The sequence below is a fragment of the Gopherus flavomarginatus genome, chromosome 1 (assembly GCF_025201925.1).
Source record: "Gopherus flavomarginatus isolate rGopFla2 chromosome 1, rGopFla2.mat.asm, whole genome shotgun sequence".
Taxonomy (NCBI): Eukaryota; Metazoa; Chordata; order Testudines; family Testudinidae; genus Gopherus; species Gopherus flavomarginatus.
Window position 1 is genome coordinate 363,512,258 of NC_066617.1, and position 8,749 is coordinate 363,521,006.

An 8,749-nucleotide genomic window follows, 5' to 3' on the forward strand; every position below is an offset into this window, starting at 1 on the left:
CTTTTATTTGTCCTGAACAATAAAATGCAATTCAATTAATCAGAGAAGAGAACAGAGATGTTATTTCAGATATTTTTAACCTGCACCCACTAGAAACATTCCAGAGAGAGTCTCAAGCAAGGTTTTCACTGCTCTGTAAGGAATACAATTGATTACACTGTCAAAAAATAACTCCCTCTCCCAGGGCCGGCTTTAGGAGGTGCGGGGCCCAATTCAAACAGTTTCGATGGGGCCCCGGCAGGGATGACTAAAAAAAAAAAAAACACGTAAAAAAACGTGGGGCTTGTACTCACTGGGTGGTGCTCCAAGTCTTTGGCAGCACTTCAGCGGCGGGTCCTTCACTCACTCCAGGTCTTCAGCAGCACTGAAGGACCCACCGCCGAAGTGCCGCCAAAGATCCAGAGCAAGTGAAGGACCCGCCACCGAAGTGCCGCTGAAGACCCGGCGCGCCGCCAGGTGAGTAAAAATTAAAAAGGTGCTTCTAGCCAGGGAAGGGATTCTCACTGGGTGCGGGGCCCTCTTAGGCGCAAGGCCTGATTCAGGGGAATTGGTGGAATAGGCCTAAAGCCGGCTCTGCCCTCTCGCCAACCCATTATTGTAACCAATTTAATATCCAGTTACGGTCCTAACTAGAAATAATAAACTAGCAGTTGTCAAGAATCACACACTTGACTTCTTTTTGCCTTCCAGTTAATCCGATGGAAAGGTGTCACCTACAAGTTGGGTCATTCATTTATTGTGTGCCCAAGTATATACAGTACTGTGGAGAATAGTCCTGCATCAGCCAGAGAGATGGACATGAGTGAATAGACTGCTCTTCTCTAAGAAAATGTAGTTCAGATGAAGGGCCCACAAACTGACAATGTTGGAGCCCAATTCTTTTGCCACCGGATACAAATAACGACTTGACTTCACTGGGAGTTACTTGTAGGCAGTGGTAGGAGAAATGAGTTCCTGGAGCCTGAACACTTCTGTTAGTCCACAGAACTAATCTGTTCTATTCACGTTTTTATACAGCGCTTATCTCTGTGGTATCTGCTGCTAATCGTGTGAGTTTCCTCTTCAGATATGTTTCATCCATGAGCTGGAGAAGACACTTCTAAAAGTCAGAAGGGAATTCAGAAAGACCACTTCAAGGGACGAGTTCAGTCTCCATGTCTATCCAAACCTCATATGCTGTGCACTTGTAGCCATGTTGGTCCCAGAATATTAAGGAGACAAGTTGAGTGGGGTAACATCATTTATTTGTTGGTGAGAGAGAGAGAGACAAGCTTTCAGAATTTGGTCCAATAAAATATATTACCTCACCCACCTGGTATCACTAATGTCCAAACCTTGGTCTTTTTGCGGAGAAGGGAATAAATTTGTGCCAGTTTGGGTAGCATTTGTGATCTGGCTAACTTTCCAATAAGATCTGTACTGAGACCCACCAATGCATTTCACATCAGGTACTGAAGAGTCCTTATATGGTTATATTGGTCAGGGGTTGGATCTGAACTGGTGAAAGATTGTATCCCATTATCATGCCATATAGTCTGCCAGTCACTGTGAGTCTATGGTATTGAACTCATATGATGATAATTTGTATGCAGTGCATTGTTAAAGGCAGGATAACATTTTCTTGCATTATGTCCTGAAATCAGATATGTGCTAATCTTTTAGTTAATCCCTTGCAGACACCTTTCTCTAGCTAATCTAGCTATCTGTGTTCTTACGGAGCGCCCATCACCACAGTATATGAGCCCTTGGCCCACACTGACAAGATTTGTTAGAAATCTAAAGCACAATCATAAACCTCATTTTCTAGAAATGAGCCTCTCTGTTGCAGGGTCTGTAGCAATCACTGAAATATCAGTCAAGCATTGTAGTGGATTGATCCCTAAACTAAAGAAACAGAGCCTGTCACAGAACATCTGGTTTGGTTTTAGGAATATGTTTCAGAGTAGCAGCTGTGTTAGTCTGTATCCACAAAAAGAACAGGAGTACTTGTGGCACATTAGAGACTAACAAATTTATTTGAGCATAAGCTTTTGTGGCCTACAGCCCACTTCTTCGGATGCATAGAATGGAACACATAGTGAGGAGATATATATACACATACAGAGAGCATGAAAAGGTGGGAGTTGTCTTACCAACTCTGAGAGGCCAATTAAGTAAGAGAAAAAAACTTTTGAAGGGATTATCAAGATAACCCAGTACAGACAGTTTGAAGAGAAATGTGAGAATACTTACAAGGGGAGATAGCCCAGTACAGACAGTTTGATAAGAAGTGTGAGAATACTTACAAGGGGAGATAGATTCAATTCTCACACTTCTTATCAAACTGTCTGTACTGGGCTATCTTGATGATCCCTTCTAAAGTTTTTTTCTCCTACTTAATTGGCCTCTCAGAGTTAGTAAGACAACTCTCACCTTTTCAAGTTCTCTCTATGTGTGTATATATATCTCCTCACTATATGTTCCATTCTATGTATCTGAAGAAGTGGGCTGTAGGCCACAAAAGCTTATGCTCAAATAAACGTGTTAGTCTCTAAGGTGCCACAAGTATTCCTGTTCTTTTTAGGAATATGTGAAACCTGTGGGCCATCCCAGTGTGCCAGACCCACCCAGTTGGCAGGCCAGTCTCACCATGAACTTGGGGACTTTGAGTCCACTTCATCTTTGAGCACATTGATGGCTACTCTATACATTATGTGGCCATTTGGTAGAGAAAAAGAAGGAGAGAGAGATTGTGGGTGGGGGATGAAACGAGAGAACAGAGATGGGTGTGCCCCCTGCAGGTTATAATCTGACTGAAGGTTCCCAAAATCATAAAGCTGGTACTTATGCTGCTGCACTGGATAAATGTTATTACAGAAGGCAGAGAAACAGCCCCATCCTTCTCCCATTGAAGTCAATAGGGATTTTCCCACTGATTTCAACGGGAAGGATCAAGACCAAAATTATTCTCATGCTATTCATTGTAATGAAACAGTGAAGGTTTTGTGCAGGTTCCAGGACTTGCTGATAATTATTGCGTGTTGACATTGGCACCTTATGTTCTTCCCACTGCTGGTAAAGTTCCTGTGGGGCTTCATCTCATGTACCATTGACTCCTTGGGCTAAGGCACTCTTATCCAGAAGCACTTGACACACAGCAGCTGATTAAAAAAAAAATAAAAATTACAATGTGCAACCAGAAGAACAAGAAATGATTTGCTACTAATTTTCCCCACTGAAATCTTTTAACAGATATAGTAAAATGAAATGCTGATCGTAGAATCATAGACATGTAGAGCTGGAAGGGACATGGAGAGCTCACCTAGTCCAGCGCCCTGTGCTGAGGCAGGGTCAAGTAAACCTGGGCCATCCCTGAGAGGTGTTTATCTAACTTGTTCCCCAAAAATCTCCATTGGCAGGAATTCCACAACTTCCCTGGGATGCTTGGTCCATAGTTAGCAAGTGTTTCCTAGTATCTAACCTAAATCTCCCTTGCTGCAAATTAAGCCCATTACTTCTTGTCCTACTTTCAATGGATATGGAGAACAATTGATCCAAGTCCTCTTGATAACAGCCTTTAACATATTTGAAGCCCCTCCTCAGTCGTCTTTTCTCAGCCCTAAACGTGCCCATTTTTTTTAACCTTTCCTCATAGGTCAGGTTTTCTGAACCTTTGATCGTTTTTGTTGCTCTACTCTGGACCCTCTCCAGTTTATCCACGTCTTTCCTAAAGTGTGGTGCCTAGAGCTGGACATAGTACTTGCACTAAGGCCTCACCAGTGCTGAGTAGAGTGGGACGGTTACCTCCTTTGTCCTGTTAATACACTCCAGAAAGATATTAGCCTTTCTCGCAGCTGCATCACATTGTTGATTCATATTCAATTTGTGATCTGCTATAACTCCCAGATCCATTTCAGGACTACCACCTAGCCAGTTAGTCTCTATTTTGTAGTTGTTCGTTTGCTTTTTCTTTCCTAAGCAAAATACTTCACACTTATCTTCACTGAATTTTATCTGTTGATTTCAGACCAATTCTCCAGTTTGTCAAGGTCATTTAGGATTCTAATCCTGTCCTCCAAAGTGCTTGCAACCCCTCCCTTCTTGGTGTCATCTGCACATTTTATAAACATACTCTCCACTCCACTATACAAGTCATTAATGAAAATATTGAATAATACTGGATCCAGGACTGAATCCTGTGGGACCCCACTAGATATGGCCTCCCAGTTTGACAGCAAACCATTGATAATTTCTTTCTGAATATGGTCTTTCAACCAGTTGTGCACCCATCATATAGTAATTCCATCCAAATTACATTTCCCTAGTGTGCGTATGAGAATATCCTGGGGGATTGTGTCAACGGCCTGACTAAAATCAAGACACATGGTGAAAGCAAGTTACTGGTAGCACAAGTGAGGCCTCTGGTATAGCAGTGTTCGAGAGGAATGAAGTTCTGGAACAGCCTTCCAAGGGGAGTAGTAGGAGCAAAAGACATATCTGGCTTCTAGACTAAGCTTGATAAGTTTATGGCGGGGATGGTATGATGGGATAGCCTAATTTTGGCAATTAATTGATCTTTGATTATTAGCAGGTAAATATGCCCAATGGTGTGTGATGGGATGGGATCTGAGTTACTACAGAGAATTCTTTCCTGGGTGTCTGGCTGATGAGTCTTGCCCATATGCTCAGGATTTAGCTGATCACCATATTTGGGGTTGGGAAGGAATTTTCCTCCAGGGAAGATTGGCAGAGGCCCTGGGGGGGGCGGGGTTCGCCTTCCTCTGCAGTGTGGGGCATGGGTTACTTGCTGGAGAATTCTCTGCACCTTGAGGTCTTTAAACCATGATTTGAGGACTTCAATAATTCAGACATAGGTTAGGAGTTTGTTACAGGAGTGGGTGGGTGAGGTTCTGTGGCCTGCATTGTGCAGGAGGTCAGGCTAGATCATAATGGTCCCTTCTGACCTTAAGTCTATGTCTATGTCTAGAGGTGGGGAAAATGAGGCACCAGTAGTTTAAGTGAGTTACCCAAGGTCAGTAGCAAAGTCAGTACTAGAAGCAAGGTTTCTTGGTGCCCAGCCCTGAGCGCTAGTCTCCAGGCCACTGACTCCCACACAAATAGTATTGTCATCAGCAGAGTTTGTTAAAAATGGCATCCTAAGTGGGACTTCAACACCTGTGGATCTAAGGCCTGGTCTACACTGGGGGAGGGGGAGGGGTGGAAATTGATCTAAGTTACGCAACTTCAGTTATGTGAATAACATAGCTGAAGTTGACAAACTTAGATCTACTCACCGCTGTGTCTTCACTGCAGTGAGTCGACTGCTGACACTCCCCCATTGACTCCAACTGTGCCTCTCGCTCCAGTGGAGTACCAGAGTCAACAGGAGAGCGCTCAGGAGTCGATTTATTGCATCTAGACTAGATGCAATAAATCAACCCCCGCTGGATCGATCGTTGCCTGCTGATCTGGCAGGTAGCCTAGACAGGCCCTTAGATACTTAAACATAAAAGTTAGGTGTATATAGCTATGGCACTCAGGGATGTGAAAAATTCATAATTATGATGATCTCTGTAGATGCAGCTAGATCAGTGGAAGAATGCTTCTGTTGACCTAGCTACCATTGCTCGGGGAGGTGGTGTTCCTGCAGTGACAGAAAAACCCATTCCAATGGTGTAGGAAGTGTCTACACTACAGAGACATAGCTATGTCGCCACAGTTGTGCTGTCGGAGTGTAGAGATAGCCTCACAATAAGCTTTTCTAACAGAGGAGTATATAATGCACTGGATTACTGTGTCTCATGTTTCCCATAAGTGGCTGGCCCTAAAACTATCACAGACAACAACATACATTAGGATTGCCTCCCCTCCGGGTTTTGGCTACTGTATCCGGGTGCCACTGAGGGTTCCCAGATGCCCAGTTTTTCACCAGAAAGTCTGGTCAAAAAAGGGACCTAGCAGTGTCTGGTCAGATGTACTGACACCAAAAGTCCTGTTACTGTGGGTGGAAGGAGGCGCTCGGTCATTAACCCACGCCAGCCCCTGCTCAGCTGGGGCCACCTCCTACATGCAGGCAGGCATCTTGTCAGGCTGCAGCAGCTCCCGTCCCAGCCCCGGAGCAGAGGGAGCCCCGCTTGGGGGAAGAGGGAAGTGGAGACAATCCAGTGAGTGATGGCGGGAGGGGAGTGGAGGAGCGAGCAATGGGGGAGAGGCCTTAGGGGAAGAGGCAGAGAAGGGGCATGGCTTCTGGGAAGAGGTGGAGAGGGATGGGGCCTCAAGAGAAGATGTGGAGCAGGAGCAGAGCCTTGGGGGAAGAGGTGGAGCAGGGGGCGGGGCTTCAGGGGTCCAGTTACCAACCATTAGAAAGGTGGCAACCCTGACATACAGACTGGGACCTACAGGCTCCCCAGGCTGCACCTCCAGGTTAAAATTGAGGTTAGCAGCAATCTGCTGCATTTGATCATAATCAGATATAGCCTCAGGCACTCAGCGCAGTGCCAGTGCCCTTCAGCACAGTCCTTGGGGCCCAGAGAAATCTCCTGGGGAAAGCAGGCAGCCCGGCAGTAACCCCTGTAATTGGCACAGCCCGTTTCCAGTGCCGACCCCCAGACCTGGAAAAATAAAAAACTGGCATGTAAGCGTTTCCTTGCAACTGACACAAAAATACAAACCGTCCCCTCATAAATCTACTTGCTATTTTAGGGCCTGAGGTGCTAACCCGTAGTCCCACTGGGCCTGGTGTGATGGGTGCATTAATTTCAGTGAGGTTATTCGTGGGAGTAAATAGTGCAAGATTGGACCTGTGGGGGGAAAATCTTTTATATGCTAGTGTAAATCAGCATAGTTTAATTGACCCGCTTCTGCTGCCACTGAAATGGAGGGGAGTTTGGGCATTGACTTCAATGGCAGGTCTGGTCCTTAAAGAGACAATACAGGATCTATTAGAGATGGACTGAGGAGATCACATTGTGGGGTTGCATGCAAAAAATACCACTCCACTATCCTATCACTATGCCTACATTCTACTCTTGCATAAAAATGTCACATGCATGGGGCCAGAGTCTTATAGCACAGAATCAATCACCATGCAGGATGAAGCAAGAGCAGAAGTTAACACTGATGGTGGGGGAGGGAGTAGGGGGAGGAGGATTTGTTACATTTCATCATCTGTCCCACAGTAAATTTAGCACTGGACTGAGGAGTTGGCAGCTCTGGTCCCCAAAACACTCTATGGGGAATGCACATTTTGATTATCTCCACTTGTGACACTGTATACATCAGGGGAACCCCCTCAACCCCCATGTTCATCCTTACAAGAGGATTGTGTGGTATCCAATGCAAAGTTTGTCATGTTGGGTATCTTTGGAAGGTTCATGATGCACTGAGCATTGTTGTTATTGTAATGTTATAGGTTGTAACTTCATGTATATAGTTATGAGGCTGAAAATGTGTCCTTATGGCTTAAACCCAGGCAAACCTCTCCAAGAGCAGAGGGGCAGTTCACACCTCATCAGGGCATGTATGGGACAAACCCAGCCCAGCCTCACAGGAACAAAGGACACTGGCCTAGGCAGCAACAAAGGAGCTTTTGGACAGTTTGGGACTACGACAAAGTAATTCTCACCTGACTCTGAAGGGGAGAGGTGCAACGCCAAGAGGGAAGAAAGAACATGATAAAAGGGAGAGACGTTTGCCATGCTCCCCTCTCTTCCTTTTACATCTACACACACCACCACCAAGCGACGGAAGCTTGCTGATCAAAGGGGTGAGCCTGGCTGATGGGCAACCAGCCAGCCTGTGGTGAGAAGCATCTAAGTTTGTATGGGCATTTAAAGATCCATTTGTAAGATCAGTTTAGAATGCGTTTTGCTTTTATTTCATTTGACCAAATCTGACTTGTGTTTTGACTTATAATCACTTAAAATCTATCTTTTGTAGTTAATAAATTTGTTTGTCTATTCTTCCTGAAGCAATGCGTTTGGTTTGAAGAGTGTCAGAGACTCCCCTTGGGATAACAAGCCTGGTACATATCAATTTCTTTGTTAAATTGACAAACTCATATAAGCTTGCAGCGTCCAGCGGGCATAACTGGACATTGCAAGGCGATGGTCCTAGGGTTGCGTCTGGGACCAGAGATATTGGCTAGTGTCATTCGGTTGCACAATCTAAGCAGCTTACATGCAGAGGCTGTCTGTGAACAGCCCAGGAGTTGGGGTTCTCACTGCTTAGCAGGGTAAGGCTGGTTCCCAGTGTCAAGGATTGGAGTGACCTAGCAGATCACTGGTCCAGATAACACCAGGGGAACGTCACACCACTGTATAAGGCTGTCACGATGCGGTTCTGGTAGGACTCAACTGAGAGTGCCAATTCAGGACAAATTGCTTAAAACAGGGCAATTACAGCCGAAAGCTGGGTTTTTTCCACCTCTAAGGCAAACCAAACCAGCCAAACAAAGAGGACTTTGGTCTTACTTCACTGGCTAACCACAAGTTACAAGCAATTCCCTTAGACACTCCAGTTTCCCAGTATCACCACCAGTGCCACTTGTCCTGGGGATGAATGGTCATGAAAACCAACACTTTAATAAAAGAAAAAGGTTCTCTCAATCCCAAATAATCAAGCCCCAGACCCAGGTCAATATACAAATCAGATCTTACCCACAAATCATGCTGTTGCCAATCCTTTAGAATCTAAAATCTAAAGGTTTATTCATAAAAGGAAAAAGATATAGATGAGAGTTAGAATTGGTTAAATGGAATCAATTACGTAC

General features: G+C 45.0%; 1 protein-coding gene across 1 annotated transcript in view; it reads right to left on the reverse strand.

Moving 5' to 3' along the window:
- The window catches only part of POLD3 (DNA polymerase delta 3, accessory subunit), a 58,817-nt gene extending 50,499 nt beyond the window's left edge, over positions 1-8,318 (reverse strand). Inside the window, exon 1 of the mRNA XM_050937642.1 lies at positions 8,311-8,318. The gene's annotated coding sequence lies outside the window, so the exon portion shown is untranslated. The remainder of the gene's footprint in view (positions 1-8,310) is intronic.
- Positions 8,319-8,749: the final 431 nt, after the last annotated feature.